Source organism: Brienomyrus brachyistius, unplaced genomic scaffold, assembly GCF_023856365.1.
Source record: "Brienomyrus brachyistius isolate T26 unplaced genomic scaffold, BBRACH_0.4 scaffold108, whole genome shotgun sequence".
NCBI classification, from domain to species: Eukaryota; Metazoa; Chordata; class Actinopteri; order Osteoglossiformes; family Mormyridae; genus Brienomyrus; species Brienomyrus brachyistius.
Genome location: NW_026042383.1, coordinates 102,139 through 120,764, shown reverse-complemented (window position 1 = coordinate 120,764; position 18,626 = coordinate 102,139).

Here is an 18,626-nt window from a genome sequence, read left to right as displayed (position 1 = left end):
CTTCCATTAACATCTCTCTAGCTTATACATGTTAATCTGCTAATTGAACATGATGTCATATCAAATACATTACCGTCAGTCTCCGCAGCGCTACAGTGCTAACAATGTTTCCGCTTCTCTCTTGTCCTCACGTATACCCTCACCAACTTGCCCCTTTGTATGTCTCTCTCACTTCCCCCTTCTTTCACTGCACCGATCACCTGCTTTTCTACTCTGTCACACACAAAAACCTCAATCATTACGCATCTGCACAGCACAACCAGGTACATATGCAGTCAGCGTCAACACAACCACTCCGACCTCATAGCGCACACAGACACATAGGGCACACACAAGCCCGTACAAGCTCGCTCAAACCTCATTCATTTGCATGTGCTACATTAGCTACACACACATGTCTAAGGACACACTAAGGATTGTCTCAAGGAATGGGCATGGAGCTGGCTCCAGAGAGAAGAGGTTAAAAATATTAAAAAACTACAGGCAGACGTTGTTTTATTACAAGAGACTCATAGACCTGCCAAATGATGAACTTAAAACACCTGAGTTTCCTAATGTGTTCTCAGCCTGCTATAACTTTAGGCAAAGACGGGTAGCAATTCTAATACATCCATCCATTCATTTTCCAAAGTGCTTATCCTACTGGGTCGTGGGGGGTCCGTAGCCGGTCCCGGAAGCAATGGGCTCGAGGCAGAGAACAACCCAGGATGGGGGGCCAGCCCATCGCAGGGCACACTCACACACTATTCACTCTCACCCTAAGGGCAATTTAGCAACTCCAAATAGCCTCAGCATGCTTTTGGACTGTGGAGGGAAACCGGAGTACCGGGAGGAAACCCCACGACGACATGGGGAGAACATGCTCACTCCACACACACGTGACCCAGGCGGAGACTCGAACCCGGGTCCCAGAGGTGCGAAGCAACAGTGCTAACCACTGCACCACCATGCCTCCCCATTCTAATACATAAAAATGTCAATTTCACAGTACTCAACACAATTATAGATCCACAGGGTAGATTTATAATCATTAAATTATCTATACTTAACAAAAAGTTATGTATTGTTAGTATATATGGTCCAAATGTTGATAACCCCTCATTCTTCCACGTTTTCTTTACCACACTCTCTGAACACCTGGATTGCGCACTTGTTCTTGGGGGCGACCTCAACTTTGGACTAAATAAAGAAATGGACAGGCTCAGTACAGCTGCTCAGCGCAATTGGGAATCCACAAATATAGTTAAACAGCACATGAGCGACTACGGACTTTGCGATGCATGGCGTTCTCTTCACCCCACCCGTAGGGAATATACTTTCTTCTCACATGTCCATCACTCTTACTCTCATCTGGATTATTTCCTAGTCAGTAGCTCTCTGCTGAGTGACATTTCAGACACAGAGATATACCCTATAGCTGTCAGCGATCATGCTCCTGTATCTTTAACCCTAATAAATAAGAAGGCCATTCCACCAAGCAGAAACTGGAGATTTAATACATCATTGCTTAAAGATGGAAATTTTATTAACTATTTTAAAAAAGAGTGGGCTTTATATTTAGACTATAATGACCTGCCTGGAACATCAGCATCTGTTCTCTGGGAAGCAGGCAAAGCTGTGATGAGAGGTAAAATAATCTCATTCTCATCACATAAAAAGAAAAGAGAAAACAAGTGTATCCAGGAATTAGAAGAAACCATCAAATCCTTAGAAGAAGCCTACATATCATCCCAGGAACAGGAAATGCTGAATAAAATACGCAAAGCAAAACTAGATTTAAATGAAATTATTAATAGAAAAACTTTGCTGGCAAAATTATGAACATGGTAACAAATCAGGTCATTTTTAGCTAATCAGTTAAAAATTAATATGGAAAAAACAACTATATGTGCTGTTAAAGACTGACATGGGGATACAGTATATGACCCTGACAGAAAAAACAGCACTTTCAGGGACTTTTACAAATCTTTATATTCACCACAGATAAACGCATCTAAAGACGAAATTGATCAGTTTCTTGATAGTATAACCCTTCCGAAATTATCAGACAATCAAGCGATGGCACTGGATTCTCCGCTGACACCAGGTGAACTCCAGGAAGCCCTGAACGGTATGCCCAATAAAACGGCTCCAGGTCCAGATGGATTTCCAGCAGAATTCTATAAAGAATTCTGGACAATTCTGGCATCAACATTCTGCAGAATGTTGCAAGAAACCAGGGAAAATGGTCGGCTACCACCAAATATGAATTCTGCCAACATTAGTCTCTTGCTAAAACCAGGCAAAGATCCTACAGTAACTACCAGCTATCGTCCAATATCCCTTATAAACGTTGACCTTAAAATAATCTGCAAAGCTCTCTCAAAAAGAATAGAGAAGTTAACCCCTCTCATAATTCATCCTGACCAAACTGGTTTCATAAAAGGAGGCACTCATCAACAAATACACGTAGATTACTTAATCTAGACATAGACTATTCATGCAATAAAAACCTTCAAATTACAATATTGTCTCTAGATGCAGAAAAAGCATTCGATAGAGTTACAGTAACTGGAATTTTTTATTTGCAGCTTTATGCAAATTTGGTTTCGGAAACTCTTTCATAAACTGGTTAAAAATATTACATCGTTCCCCAACAGCATGTGTCAGGACGAAAGAAACTGGAGGATGTTTGGTCAGTCTGAAGAGGGGCACCAGGCAGGGATGTCCTCTATCCCCCTCAGTGTCTGCGATTTTTATTGAACCACTAGCAGCAGCAATTAGACAGGCTACAGTGATTAAAGGCATTAAACGCAGGAATGTAGAACATAAGGTAAGTCTTTATGTGGATGATGTGTTACTTTTTCTCCAGCATTCACAAACCACTCTTTCTGAGGTGATTACATTAATAAACTCTTTCTCAAGAGTCTCAGATTATTCGATAAATTGGTTAAAATCTACAGTTCTTCCAATTAATTGCTCCTTCCAGAATAATTCTCCCACTCCACTGCCGTCTGGAGATATAAAATATTTAGGTATTAATGTTACACCTAGGCTGGCAGATTTAACTAAACTAAACCATTTCCCACTTTTAAATAAAGTAGCGGATGATCTGGTCAGGTGGAAGTCCGTACCCATATAACTTATGGGAAGGGTCACCTCAATAAAAATGATGGCTTTGCCAAGAACTAATTATTTATTTGCAACGATCCCGAGTAAACCATCACCTGACTGGTTTAGATCTCTGGACTCCGCCATCTCTAAATTCCTCTGGAAAGATAAACCCCCACGTATTAGCTTAGAAACACTGCAAAGGACTAAGGACAAAGGAGGAATAGATCGGCCTAATTTTCACCACTATTTCTTAGCCAACAGGCTCCAAAACATCTCAGGGTGGTTAAAACATACCCTCTTAGATGAGCCTTGGCCAGACGTAGAACAGGCATTATGCAATAAGATAGAGATTTCGGATCTACCATTCATTAGCTCAAACATCAAAACGACAGGAATGCTTCAAAAGCATCAGTATCAGCTCTTTTCTGACAGCGTGCTGGGAGTTTCTAAAAATGACTGAGTCTTCATTAATCCCATGCAAGCGTACTCCCATCTGGAACAACCCTGACGTACTACTAAGCAATAATTGATAAACTTCCCAGATTGGAGTTGTAAAGGTAATAAATACTTGGAACATATATTTGAAGGAATAGACTTTATTCCCTTTGACATATTAAACAATATGGGATTAGCAAGAATAGATTTATAGAATATCAACAAGTTAAATCTATAGTAAAAAAAAAAAAATAAGGTCTAATCAAATCAAATTACAAATACCGCAAAGTGTGGCAGAATTCCTTAATCTGAAACCCCCCAAATTACCGTCTAAAATATACAGGACACTTTCTAAAATGGATGACTCATTGCAACATGGGTGGAAGATCTATCAGTCAGCTGGGACCACAATTTCTGGTCTAAGATATGTTTAAAAACCTATAAACTGATTAGAAATTCCAGTTTACAGTTAATACAATACAAAATCCTGCATAGAGTGTGTAATATTCGTGCAGAAAATATTGCATAATTTGTTAGACATAGAATTGATTATTTAAATGATGTGTACGTGTTAAATAGAAGCTTTATGTTGATTGGTTAATGCACACGTGATCTGTTTATGCATACTCGCTGAGAGTCAGTCGGAGTAGTTCTACCTGCCTGTACGGAGTACAACATATACTCCGTGTCATTCAATAAAGATTCTGCACAGCTATCCTGCCGTAATTCTTTATAAACAAGACAAAACATGGTGCGAGAGTAAAAGTGAATCACACGGGCTGGTGTTCCGTCGCCCCGCATGGACAAAACAGACAAACAAGACAAAACAGCATAAACGTCAAATTCTCAAAACGAATACTGGAAGAAATAATCAAGTTTAAATTGAGTATTATATTTGTGACCTTGAGCGAGTACCCCCCTAATCAAGCGGTATCCAAAGCGAGCACACAGGAGAGATTAGGGCTGGATCATAAAAGTATTTATTGGTTTTATTAACAATCACAACAAAAAGGGGAGGGTTCAATAACTCCCGGTGACCTGGTTGATGTTTCCACTGGTGAAGTATATCCCCCAGTAGGTAGTTTAAAACCCCGGCCCGCGCCACTGGGCAGCCAGAGATATCCTCACAGCAGGCTGGGACCCTATTGCTCGATTAGCACCCCTGGTTTAAACAAATCAAAATACCATATACTCAAAACAACAAAATAGTCCTCACTGCAGAACAAAATAAAAACCAATACCGACAGCGCACAGCAAATCCACTCCAATACGCACACTGGGGTCGTCAGAGCACTGGTCCCAGGCTCCAACTAATAAGCCCAGGGACAGCCTGCTAGAGGGTACGGACAGAGTCACCCGAGAAAGTCCACGGTCTCAGCGGAGTTATACATGTGTATCGTTCGCAGATAATTTTACAAAGGCAGTATATACGTTGCGCCCTAAAAGAGGGGAAGAGAAACAGTGGGTACAACTTTCCCCAAAGGTTGCGGTTTCCTGCAAATGCCAAAACAGAAATTACAAAACCCACACTCCATTCCTCATAATAAACATAAAACCAACATGTACCCCACACAGCAAAAGCGTTTATCTACCTCCAGAGGACCCGCACTCACACCAGCCGATCAGGTTTTCACCTCCGGTCGCTCTTTTATATATTACCATCGCGTCAGTCAATAATTAAAACTATGTCCGACTCAATAGCAATTAACTATGTTAGGAAAAAGATAAAACCCATACCTTGTCTTTGCAAACAATCTTGTTCTGGATACACGACTTCACCCCCTTGTGCCTTTGGGCAAATGCGTTCGTCCCTCACCATCAATGCCCCAAAACTTCACGAAGAGTGGTCCGCCTTATCCAGAGGAAGACTAGGCTACTTGCCGCACTCCCTCTTCCCAAGAAACCTCCAAGACCAAACAGTACTTCGATTCGAATCGCGAGATTACGCGGGTATAAATCTGATGGAATACCGCGCCCCATATCATCATAAAAATCCCCTCGGGGTATCAAAATAAAGGTCCCCTTTTCAGCTATATGGTCGCTACTCGTACCGGTTATATATTAATTGTTGTTTGTATTATGGTATAAAATTTAATCAAGAAATTGACTAAAACAACACCTGATGCACTGACAAATATAATACATTTTCATACCCGTAGTATCATATTTGATACACACATTTTCAGCACGTTTTTCTATAAAATATTTCATGATATATTAAGTTATTATTAGTTAGTTCACACTAATAAAGACTCATTTTGAAATATAATTAATTTTCGCTACATTGCGCTTACTGTAACTGTTCCCAAAATAGGACTTCTTATCCCATGAAAATCCTGCCGGCTACAACGTGTTTGCAGCCGTCAGTGATTCTTGAAAAAAAAAAGACGTTTTCCATCTGAACTACATAGGTCATCCACCAGAGGGCAGAATACAGGTATATGACTATATACAACAGGTTTTTGAGGAAAGGGATAATCGTATTACTGACGTAGAGGTCTTAAATATGATACATGTGGCATTATAGGGAGTTAATGTAATTTTCTATTCACTCATGCAAATAAATAATTGTTTGATAACAAAAAAATACATTTGTTTTAATTCTTTTTTCCTGTAAACATATCACTTATCTCCCCCCCCATGCTCCCACATTCAAAAATGAAACTTTTGATCGCACTTTATTGCCATCGGTTCCACGGGAATGCAGACCTCTATTCTTTTCTTCTACCTGGCAAATCCACCATTATAATAGCAATTCACCAAGGTGCAAGCGCATGTAGCTCTTAAAGAAATTGTTTGAAAAAATTAGTTTATAGCATGTTTACACCCTAAATACACCAGTGACTGAGTACAACCCTTGTGGACCAGGCGCCTGGCTTTGACTATTTTTCTGCCATTAAACTAGCAAACGTGGGTTGGCCATGACGTAAAATAACTTGTGCCTTTAAATTGTTAAAAAAAAGTCCTGTGTGTTGTGAAGTGAGGTATGAAACAGATACCAGGCCGCTTCAGTGAGGGTCAGCGTAAGTTTTATTCATGTGATTTTGCGGTTTCAACTGTTTCATTGGAATCAATCCAAGCAGCAGCATGAAGACTGTAAACCAAAGAAGTGGGACGATGCCTGAGAAGAACAACTCAGTCAATCCTCACGTCTCCTCTCTCCTCAGGCGATTGATGGACTCTGAGCATGAGACATGTACAAAAGATGAGGACTCTTCTCCACTATTCGAATGGAAATTGTTCTTAATCTTTTATTTATACCTTTTGCTTATACCGTAAGATTTAGGAACACACTGAAAAAGATCAACTTTAATACATTTGAAGGTTGAAGTTATTGTAATTTGTTACGGCTGATTTGGTGGAATATGTTTTTGGACAGAACTGTCAAAAAATGTGGAATGAAAATGCAGTTTAATGGTTGAATCTGTAGCTTGCCTAACTTGCTATAAATTACACACACATGCAGCATTAAAGTAACAGGGAGCTATTAGAACAGAGTTGTTGTATTACATTAACACAGACCAGCAAAAAATATCATAACATTATTCTAACATTAATGTCATGTTGTTCTTAATAGATTTCTGTCTCAGGTCCTGATTTCAGATTGAGCCTTTAATCTAGAATATGGTCAGTTTTAAAAACACTTGACTTTGTTGCAACTCATTTTCATGTTAATGTCATCTTTCCTGTTAATGTGAGTTTGTTCTGTGTGGGTCTCTGTCTCAGGCTGTCATTTTATTCATAGTCTCATTTAAACCACTTAACAATATGCATAGATTGCATAGTTGCTAATGTAAAAAATAAAAATTAACTTCTATTCTACAACAACATACAGTATTGTGAAGTATTAATAGTACTTATTGCCAATTCCAGCTGAAAAGGTAACTTCTGTAATTTGAGTAAAATGCAAGATAAATTTTTAAACCATATTACAGTTAATTTTTATTTTTCTGTTTAAAAAGATAGTTGCTGTAATTTACATACGACAAAACCTGTAAAAGACATTTTGTAATTATTTTCTAAATGAAATGAAGATACTTTGTTACTCCCCTTGGGGAAATTCTCTTTTCACCTACCCCATCTTGCTCTACTTGACACACGGGCACAGACAAAGGTGACAGCAAGCCTGGCAGCAAAGGGCAGCCACCTGTAGGGACACCCATGGAGCTGGGGGTTCTACAGTGATTAACAGCAATTTTGCAATACTTTTCTGGCAGCTTTTTTTTTTGCTAGGAATTTACAGTAAATTCCACAGTCAGTTCTACACTAGAAGAGACATCATTCCTAAGCGCAGCATGGACTGCTTCCAGACACAGTATCATATGCAATTTCCAGAGTCACTTGAGTAAGCTGGAGATGATTCATCCCCGGGTAAGAGAGCCTGCAGTAGGCAGCCTACCAAAAGAGGGCCTTTCCTGTTCCCTTCGTGAATTATAAAACCAGTGGAGAGCTCTCCTGTTGCAGTTTCAAAGAGAAGACCAACATGGAGAATTTTGGACTGAGGTTTTGCAGTATGAGGGTGCTGAAGGAAAAAGTTTCAAAGACATTGGTCTGCTTGTACTGCCGATTTTGTCTCTGTCAATTTCAGATGTTCATGTAGAACGTGAATTTACTAATGTGACATTCCTTAAATCTGACCACCAAAACAGAATGGTTGTAAATTTTCTGTCCAGTTTGGTAGACGTACGATTTGGACTGCAAAGAGATGGACTGGTGCAGAGGCGGAGCTATAGATAGGCCAGGGTGAGCTCTGTTGGGCCCACCCATTCAGATTAATGAAATTACATTTTTTATATGTATTACCGGCTTCTAACTCTGTTCCTACACATCACTGCTGTTACTGTGGCAAGTACGACAGAATGTGTGAGCTCCCTCTAGTGGTGCTCTTTAGGTAGAACACCACAGTCATGGTTGTATTATTTAGGGTAATGAGCTTCACTCAGGCCCACCCAAATTTAATACAGGTCCATCCATCAGCCACTTTTCCATATTTAAATGCTGCAGGAGGATGCTCACATGAAAAAAAAGACTAATTCATTTCTTTATCCAAAACTATTTCTTTCCTTATTCATTACAAAGAAAAGAGCTTTAACTTGTGCGTGCATTGCTTAATTTTAAGCAGCATTATGGAGTATTTTTGGAGATAGAAAAGTTTATGAAGGGTCTGATTTTGGGTATCTTTTACTTGTGGTTTGGGCTATAAAATTGGAAGGAGTTGCCAACCTTGACTGTGCAGGGTCTGCGCTGTTCTCATCCGTGGACAGTGTGTGGGTTTGTGGGTCAGGCATAAATTTGGGGGGGGGGGGGGGGGGGGGGCGGGGGCTGTATTTATTCAAAATAATACAGATAAAATTAATATATCTCATCAATTAATTTAAAGTTATTTTTCACCCCAAGCACACCTACCCTTCCTGAAAATGGTTTAGTCTACAGTCCTGCTCTGGGGTACGTTTCCTGTACTATGATGCATGTTAGCAAAACACAAAAATATGCCAGGAAAATAGCAAGAGATCAAAGAAAAAGATACATTCTGTGGGCCATGGCTGCTGCCGCATGGCAGAGCGTGTGAGCGGGAAGTGCAGGGACGATGTCAGCATCACCAAAAGGAGGGCTGCAGCTCTCTGGAGGGAGCAGGAGAGGAGGGCTGGGGGAGCACCAGTTTACCTCCTCTCACTCCTGGGGAGGACCGAGTATGGGCTATCCTAGATCTGAGAGGCACTTGAGGGAATCCCGGGGTGCATAAATCTCTGTAGTCTACCCATCTCCCAAACACCTGTGCTTTCTACTCCCCAGCCACTTCCTCTTGGCCCACCAACATTTGGCCCCCTGTAGTGTGATCACCAGGGTTCCTCAATATGTGGCACCTCCACACCTGGCTCTTCTATACCAGCCATCCCTTGTCCGGGCCCCTCTACATCAGGCCCCCTCTGACGTGGCCCTCAGTCCCTCAGGGCGACACTGTCCCCTGAGTCCCCAGAATCCCTTTCAGTCTGGGAGATCATCTAACCCACCCATCCTGCTGCCTAATGCCGGTGTCGTGCTGTAAACTGTCCCCCTGCCATGGAATGTAATCTCTCATTTTAAAGGCAATGTCGCTTCACTTCTCCTGCGCGGCAGCAGCGTCCGCTCGCTGTAACATCGGTTGTCTTGTTTAAGCAGACTAAAAACTCACATTTCTTGTTTATTATGATATTTTACAGTTAAAGTTAAGATAAACATCCTCCTGTAAAATATCACAAATGTGACACTTACTACTATTTCATTTAAACACGACAGTAATGCATTTCTTTTTGACGAGGCTCGTTTGTGCAAATACAGGTGCCTTCAGTCTCAAGAGGTGATTCATTTTCTTGAATAATATTTTTGATACTTTGTTGAATTAATTCTGCCTCAATATTTTTGCTATTCTGTCTTCTTTTCATACCTATAATGCGGCGATTAGCTTCATACTGGGCACCGACACACCTAGAAATGACGTAACATCGAACCAAATGCCAAAAGTAATCAGAAGTCAGCAGCCTGCCCAGAACGCACAGATAACAAACTACACTGCAAGTCGTCCAGCCACGACGTCACCCAGCCCATCATCTACCATCTAAAATACAGATAAATTACAAATGCTCTGTATTTCTGCAGATGACATTATTTTGAGTTGGGCCATAAAGAAAAAAACATTCTTGGCCTGGAGGGAGGGGGGCTTGAGCTATTTCATAGCAGGCTATTCTTATTTAATAACCCAATTTTTAATTCAGAATAATAAGATTAATAGGATGTTGGTGGCTGTCAGTCAATTACAAGTTGTGGTCGAGACTAAGTAAAAGATAAATATTAGTGATAATATAGCAAAGCAGTGGCAATACTACATTGCCAAAGCAGGTTATATGCACTATAATACAACTGCAGCTTCACTAAGCACATCACAGTGCAGTCTGACCAGACACACAGTTCTCAGTCAATTATCTTCATTGTGGGAAGATATGAAAGGATTTACAAACTACCATTACTAGTTACCACACTGCAAAATGCTGCTTTACGTGGAGTTATATTACGAAAGGCCGTCAAGGCCACGACGTCTTAAACTCTTTGCTTAGAGGCGGCATTATTTCATGCCTACAGTTATATTTTTACCTCTATAGACAGCCGTGTAACTCCACTTACAGGCAGCATTTTGCAACGTGTCTTGATTTCAACAAATTATCTTTCAGAATAAAAGCACCATTAATATTGAATCACAAACACCATAACAAAACCAAATTCTGCACAGTTTGCTTATTATTCTGGGTGCGGGCTGCGAACATCCTGCCTTACGGTTTGGTTTGCGGGCTGCTGGTGGCCTCCTACTGCTCTGCCATAGAGAGCATCCTAACATACGGCCTTACGGTGTGGTATGCGGGCTGCTGGTGGCCTCCTACCGCTCTGCCATGGAGATCATCCTAACATACGGCCTTACGGTGTGGTATGCGGGCTGCTGGTGGCCTCCTACTGCTCTGCCATAGAGAGCATCCTAACATACGGCCTTACGGTGTGGTATGCGGGCTGCTGGTGGCCTCTATGACTTTTTTGTAGACAGTCCATCTGTGTGGTGCTGTTTGCACGAATTGTTTTGGGAAATGCACTTACAGTTTTGCAGATGTTAAGGGTGATTCCAGAAATGCATCAAAGCAACTGAGGAACTGCAATGACGCTGTACAGTTCCTTATAATGGGCGCCAATGTAATGTGTAGAGTGGCAAATAAACTGATTCACTATTTACTATCATGTACACCACTTAAAATGCTTGTTTTAAATGCAAATGTGTGAATGTAAATGTAAGCAGTAAAGCTACAATTTACGTTCGGTTTGCATGGTGGAAAGAACATTTAATCTGCCTTTTAAGTGTGATTAGAAGATATAATGCCTGTGAGCTTGTAATCAGATGGTCGCTGGTTCAAACCCAGCCACAGCATGTCTCTGGGTCCTTGAGCGAGGCCTTTAACCCCCAGCTCACTGGGCATCACTACGGGTGGCTGCCCTTCGCAGACAACTTACTCTGTTTACTCTAAAAAAAAGAGAGCAAGTTGAGGGAGAAATTAAGACAATTTCTCCACAGGGACCAGTAAAGTATCAATTATTATTACTGTATGAGAGACTGTCTAATATCAGATTGATAACAGACTCATACTGTGCTGAGCTTGTCTGAGAGAGATGATTAGCAAATGCTCTCCCACAGTGTCTCAGCACTCTGTACAAAGAACTTTATATGCTCAGTATCTGCTCCTGTTTATCTTAATTGTTCTCTTAATGTTTATCTTAATAATTGTTCTCATTTTAACTGGATGTTAAGGAGTAAATTAATAAACGTCATGTAAGTGCACATTAGGATGCTTTTTCACTGTTACTTAAATTCCCATGTGAATAGCCAAACAGATCAGCCTGATGTGTGTCTTGTACATCTCTGTTTCCTGCCCTTTCATCCCGATCACGACCATGATCTCTCACTTAGCATCAGAGCAGTTTATTCTAAACAGTGGAAGCACAAAGATGTTCAGACTCTTTGGTCTTCTCCTTTTCATTAGTAAGGCCCTAAAATATAAATTATAAATTATTTTTGGATTTTAATATTTTCATTTCTGGTATGATGTGATCAGTGGAATTTGGCCATTTAATCTTCATCATAGTTAATAGTTATTTAGATTACTATTATATGTCTTATTTGATTATGATTTTTTTGTTTTTCTGTTTTTGCAGACACTGCACTGACTACAGATGTTGTTCAGCCCAGTCACCTGATGAGGGTTCAGCTTGGAGACAGTGTGACCCTGACATGCTTCTGTCCAGAAGATGTTTCTTATGTTGCTTGGTTCAAACAAGCTGCTGGTCAGAAGCCCCAGCCCATGGCGAAAGCACTTCTCTACGTACCTGGTGAATTTTACAAGGAATATAAAAGCATAAAACGTTACTCCTTACTGAATGCAGAGGGGAGTTTTAACCTCACTATTTCTAACGTGGAGCCATCAGATTCTGCAGTGTATTATTGTGCTGCTGTGTTTCTTCATGAGGTCACTTTTGGGAATGGAACCTTTGTCATAATCACAGGTAAATGAGATTCCAGCTATTTTCATATTTGATTTATTATAATGTCAGTAAGATTATTCCCTGTAAAATATTTTTGACAGTTGAGTTGTTTCTCAATATAAAATTAGCAAAGATACCTTATTGTCTGCTTTGTTCCATAAATGTTTTTCTAAACAACAAACAAAAATAATTTATTATTATTTTTATTATTATTATTATTATACAATTTGTTGCATTTTGCTTGCTGTCAGTAATCTTCAGCCAAAAGCCTAACCTTCTCTTTATAGAGATGTTAATGTTACACATTGCAGCCTCTTTAAAACAAATAACATAGAAAAAATGTATAGGACTGTGCAAATATCTTAAGCAACAAAAGAAAATTATTTTTGACGTTATTTATCTGAGCAGTCAGTGTGTATTCACTCTGAACAAAAATGCATGATTTAAAATAAATCATTTTATTTTAAAATGAATAAAATGATTTCAGAACTGATTTGAGAATGAAATAGTCAAATATGTATCTTAAAATTCAGGATTTTGAAATACGCATATGAACTTGAATTTCAGTTCATTTTGTTAATCTGAATTAAATTTGAATTGTGGTTGAAAACAGGTTGTGGCATTGAAATTCATATTTGAATTTAAAGAAGAACGAAAAAGGGTTTGGATTCAAATTCAAGTTCATATACGTACTGTAGGTGTAGCTTTTAACTATACAGTCTATTATTTAAATATGAATTATACATAAACACATTAACATTGTTGTCATTTTGTGCACCATGGTGGATCTGCTCATAGGAAGAACTGAGTGTCTCTCCTTAAACGTCAGTGTTGGCTGCAGTGACTGCAGTTTCTAACCTAAGAAACGTCCCAAACACTTTTCCTGCATCAAAAGTCAAACTAGTGCCTATTCCTGCCATGAAAGCTTCACATAATGTCACTGATACCTGAGCCAATGTTTATAAAAGGATGCCAACCCTTTGGCTGCAGCTTTCTCTGCACAGGCTGAGAGAGTCTTCAGTGTAGTAGGAAAATATTTCAGGCCAGAAGATTGCAAATTAAATCCTAAATAAGATATTATTCTGACTAAATGTAATAATAATGAAAAATTGGACGACACACAATGTCGACACAATGAGATTTCATTCCCATTACTGCAACGTATGAAGAGGATTATGACTTATTACTTTAGGTTATCGGACTGAGTGATCGGTCTACTAGCAGCTTTGTGTGGTAATTGTTTGTATTAAAAATACATTGGACCAAGTCAAATTATTAGAATGAAGAATTAACATTTAAAAGCTGCTAGTAAACCATGGGAAAATAATTTTTCTATTTTCTTGCTCCCATCTCGTGGCCAAAAATAGGTATTGCAATTTCCATCATGTGTAAGAGGGCCTGCCCATCAGAGTAATGTACATCCTGTGACATGTATTGACTATCAAGACAAATTGAAACACGGTGTATTAGGCTGTCAATGAGTACTGGACTAGGGCGAAAATCTGTCTGATAATCTACCTATTAACTAGAAGAGTACAAACTGGAGACGGATCCCCTAATACAGAGGGATTAACGTCTGTGCCACATCCAGAACCATTCAGTGTAGGAGTCTGGTGGTTCTACTGGATACTGACAAGTACCCAGCCCCTTTGTTCCCTCTGATAATCATCAGTCCTCCTCTGAATGCCTTCACCACTCTATTCCTGAATAGGTACACATTTAAATATGTTAGCAAGATCAAGGTATTGGGATAACCGTTAGGCTCGCTGTTCAGAGAGTTGCAGTGAAAACCATCATACACAGTGGCCCTTTCTGGATAAGATTACCTCCCTCTGATCTAACGGGTCAAGATCAAAGCAAGGTGCATTGCAATGTCTGACACCCAGCACACTACAGCATATAAAATACAGGTATCCATCGCATTTGGAACCAGGACCACTTGTTGCAAGTCAATTTGGGCGTATCTCAAGTTATACGAGAGAGGCAAGACATTAAGGACAGTATACACAGTACTAAAATAATAATGCACATATTAAACCACAGCACTTAGATACTGCAGTTACATTTCACGAAAAAAATAAAGCACAAATTGCACTGTGAAGAAATCAAAAGAGGCATGTGCTAGCAAACAGTGGGAGCTGAGGAAGAAGCAGTGGTGAAATACTTTATTGTACAGTACAGTAAGTTTCTTTTTATAGAATAAAATAGCATACAGGGGGCGGCATGGTGGTGCAGTGGTTAGCACTGTTGCCTCACACGTCTGGGACCCGGGTTCGAGTCTCCGCCTGGGTCACATGGGTGTGGAGTTTGCATGTTCTCCCCATGTCGTCGTGGGGTTTCCTCCCGCAGTCCAAGAATATGCTGAGAATATGCTGAGGCTAACTGGAGTTACTAAATTGCCCGTAGGTATGCATGTGTGAGTTTACATTTACAGCATTTGGCAGATGCCCTTAGCCAGAGCAACTTACATAAGTGCTTTGAGACTCTGCGATGAATTTCCGATGCTAGCTCAATAAGGACCCAGGCTATGAATACCATCTGTCTGAAAACTCCGTTAAGAAAGTGCAGAATTTTTTATTTTTTTTTTAATTTAAACACACACACCAGAAAAAGAGCCGAGTGTGAATGGTGAATGGTGTGTGAGTGTGCCCTGTGATGGGCTGGCTCCCCATCCTGGGTTGTTCCCTGCCTCGTGCCCATTGCTTCCGGGATAGGCTCCAGACCCCCCGCGACCCAGTAGGATAAGCGGTTAGGACAATGGATGGATGGATGGATGGAAATAGCATACAGATTAAGCACCTGTACTGTGCTATCTGCTCATAGTAGCTGTCCATTGTATATACATCACTGTATGCATACTGTATTAGGAGCTAGACAAGGGTCATTATATGGCTTGCAGTTCTGCTCATTTTCCTGCACGCGTTACACTAAGTGATACACCCACTAATGTCCTCTTTTATCCACTTTCGGGCATCTCTTGATCAGTGTATATTATTTACTATGGACCTTGGACATACATGTGATTGAACACACACACACACACACACACACACACACACACACACACACACACACACACACACACACACACACACACTAATTACCTAATCATCCATCTGTGCAAGCAGGTAAACATTTACCATCTATGTAAGTATTGCACATTGCATAGAGAGTGTCCAATCTATATTAAAGGTGACTCGAAAGAAGTCAGACTTCAGTAAAGACTGTAAATTGGCAGCCATAACATAAGCCGTAAATAATTACCAAATGAGTCAGCCCCTTTCGGAAACATTTATTGATATTCTTTCATAACACACAGACATGAGTTTTTTTTCAACTGTCAGCATCCGATCCAAATGGGATTCCCATTTCCTTTCTGTGGGATCCAACAGAACACGGACTGACCATCAGTCAACATGCCTTCAACCGTGCAGGACAGGATCCAGTCCAGGCCAAACCTCACGGTGCTGGTGCTGATAAAAAAATGTAAGGAACATGCAGCTTGCAGCTTGAACATGCATGTAACGATGAATCACAAATCAGTTAAAAATCGGTGCAAATGTATGACGATTTAAACCGGCTGATGTGGAAAATGAATCACTATTGTAGGAGTACTTCACAGTACTTTAACAGAAAAACTGGTGTAATATTACATTTGATTTCACAACGTGAGTTTGACGTCAGATGTCACTGCGTATCACGTCGACATCGTACGTCAGTTTTTGGTTTTGGCGAGATGGCGAATGAATTTGAAACTGAGGACGGCACAGTGGTTAGTGCTGGCTTCGGTCCTGGCTTCGGTCCAGGGCCCTTTCTGTGTGGAGTTTGCATGCTCTCCCCATTTTCGCCGGGGGCTCCAGGTTCCTCCCACGGTCCAAAAGCATGCAGGATAGGTTGACTGGTGAGTCTAAATTGGCCCTGTAGTTGTGTGAGTGTGTGCGCCCTGTGCTGTGTAGGTGACCGCCTAGTTCCTGTCTGCACCCCTTGTTCCCGGGATAGGCTCCGGTCTCCCCCGCAACCCCAGTTGGGATTAAGTGGTTTCAGAAAATGGATGGATGGACGTACCGCCCGAGCTTCAATTGGCGGTGTGGCAGCATATTAGCTTTGCGGTGATCACAAACAATGAGGAAACGGCGAGAAAAGCACAGACAAGACATAAACTGCATGCAAACATTGTAAAAGACTGATAACATACACAAACAGGTCCACTGGCACCACCGTGAGCCGAGCGAAGATTATTAAAAGGGCAAAGCACGCTAAAAAGCTGCCTTAGCTTATTTATTTTATTTATTTATTTATTTTTTTATTATTTACTTATTTTGATTTGGGATTTTTTAACAGTATTTTAATCAAACTCAGTTGCACTGTTCACAACAGTGTCAACAGTTCAGAAAGATAAATATAAGAATATTTTTGAATATATTTGTCTGCAGCTCATTCTGCAAAAAATGAGAAAATCGTATCGTGAACTCAGAATCGTGAATCGTATCAAATGGTGAGTTGAATGTATCGTTACATCCATAGTTCTTACAGTAGTACTATGGTATGGTGGAGCCACATGACAGGAAGGCAGTACATTGTGAAGTCTGTTAAGAACATCATTCGCACTGAACTGCCCTCCATTGACCAGCTGTACTTTAACTGCCACAGTAACAAGGTTCAGTCTATAATCCAGGACTCTGACCACCATCCACAAACACTGACTAGCAGATTCATGAACAGCTTCATTCCCCAAACAATTCAAACCTGCAGCTTTTGCATCCCCTGTAACAGTCATTTCCACGGCAGCTGCACTGTACAGCTGTTACTGCACTTTATCCACCACTGACCACATATTATCCAGTTTTGTCCTGCTTTGTATCGTTCTCCCCATGTCTTCATGGGGTTTTTTCCGGGTACTCCTTTTTCCCCCCACAGTCCAAAAACATGCTGAGGCTAATTGGAGTTGCTAAATTGCCCGTAGGTGTGAATGTGTGCATGAATGGTGTGGGAGTGTGCCCTGCGATGGGCTGGCCCCCCATCCTGGGTTGTTCCCTGCCTCGTGCCCATTGCTACCGGGATAGGCTCCGGACCCCCCGCGACCCAGTAGGATAAGCGGATTGGAAAATGGATGGATATGGCCAATAAAGTTAAGTGGCAAGCAGAATACAGGCTCGGTATACAATAGGGATGTGCACGAGTACTCGATTAATCGATTACTCGAACCCATCAGCGACGATAGAGCATGAAAATGACGATCGATTGGCTCTAAAAATGCATTTTTTAAAATTAAACTACTTTCATTCTTTCTGATTGGTTATGCTGGTATTTGGGCGGTAGTCTGATATTTGATTGGTTACGGCTGTGAGAAATTGCGGTCTAGAGACAAGACCGGAGAACAGAGCAAAAATGGCTTCTAAAGTGCGCAGCGATGTCTGGCAACACTTTGAAAAACTTGCCGAAAAAACAGTCAAGTGCAAGATGTGCAGCGCCACACTCGTCTACAACGATGCGTTATCATCTTGCACATAAACACAAAAAGGCAGATGATACCGATGCCACTAGCAGCAGTCAGACGAGCATAAGAGATTTCACCATCAGACAGAAATGCGACAAAGGCAGGGCAGAGAAGATGACGCAGTTAATAGCAGAAATGACAGCAGAAGACTTGCTGCCTATTACTTTTGTTGAAGGTTTTAAACGTTTAATGAATTACGTTGAGCCCCACTATACTGTCCCATCGCGCAAAACGGTCACTGCAAGGATTAACGCTCTATACGAAAAATGCGCTTGTTCACTAAAAGACAGTCTATCGAAGCCAGCGCGGTTGGCAATAACTACGGACTCGTGGACTTCGCTAACCACCGAATCGTATATGACGCTAACCTGTCATTACATAAATGAATGGAAAATTCACAGCACAGTATTAGAGACGCGAGGTTTCGAGGAAAGACACACAGCTGTGAACATTGGCAACTACCTGAAATATGTAACAGAAAAGTGGCTGTTAAGCTCTGAAAAAGTAATGGCATGTGTGCACGACAACGCTGCTAACATGGTTCTGG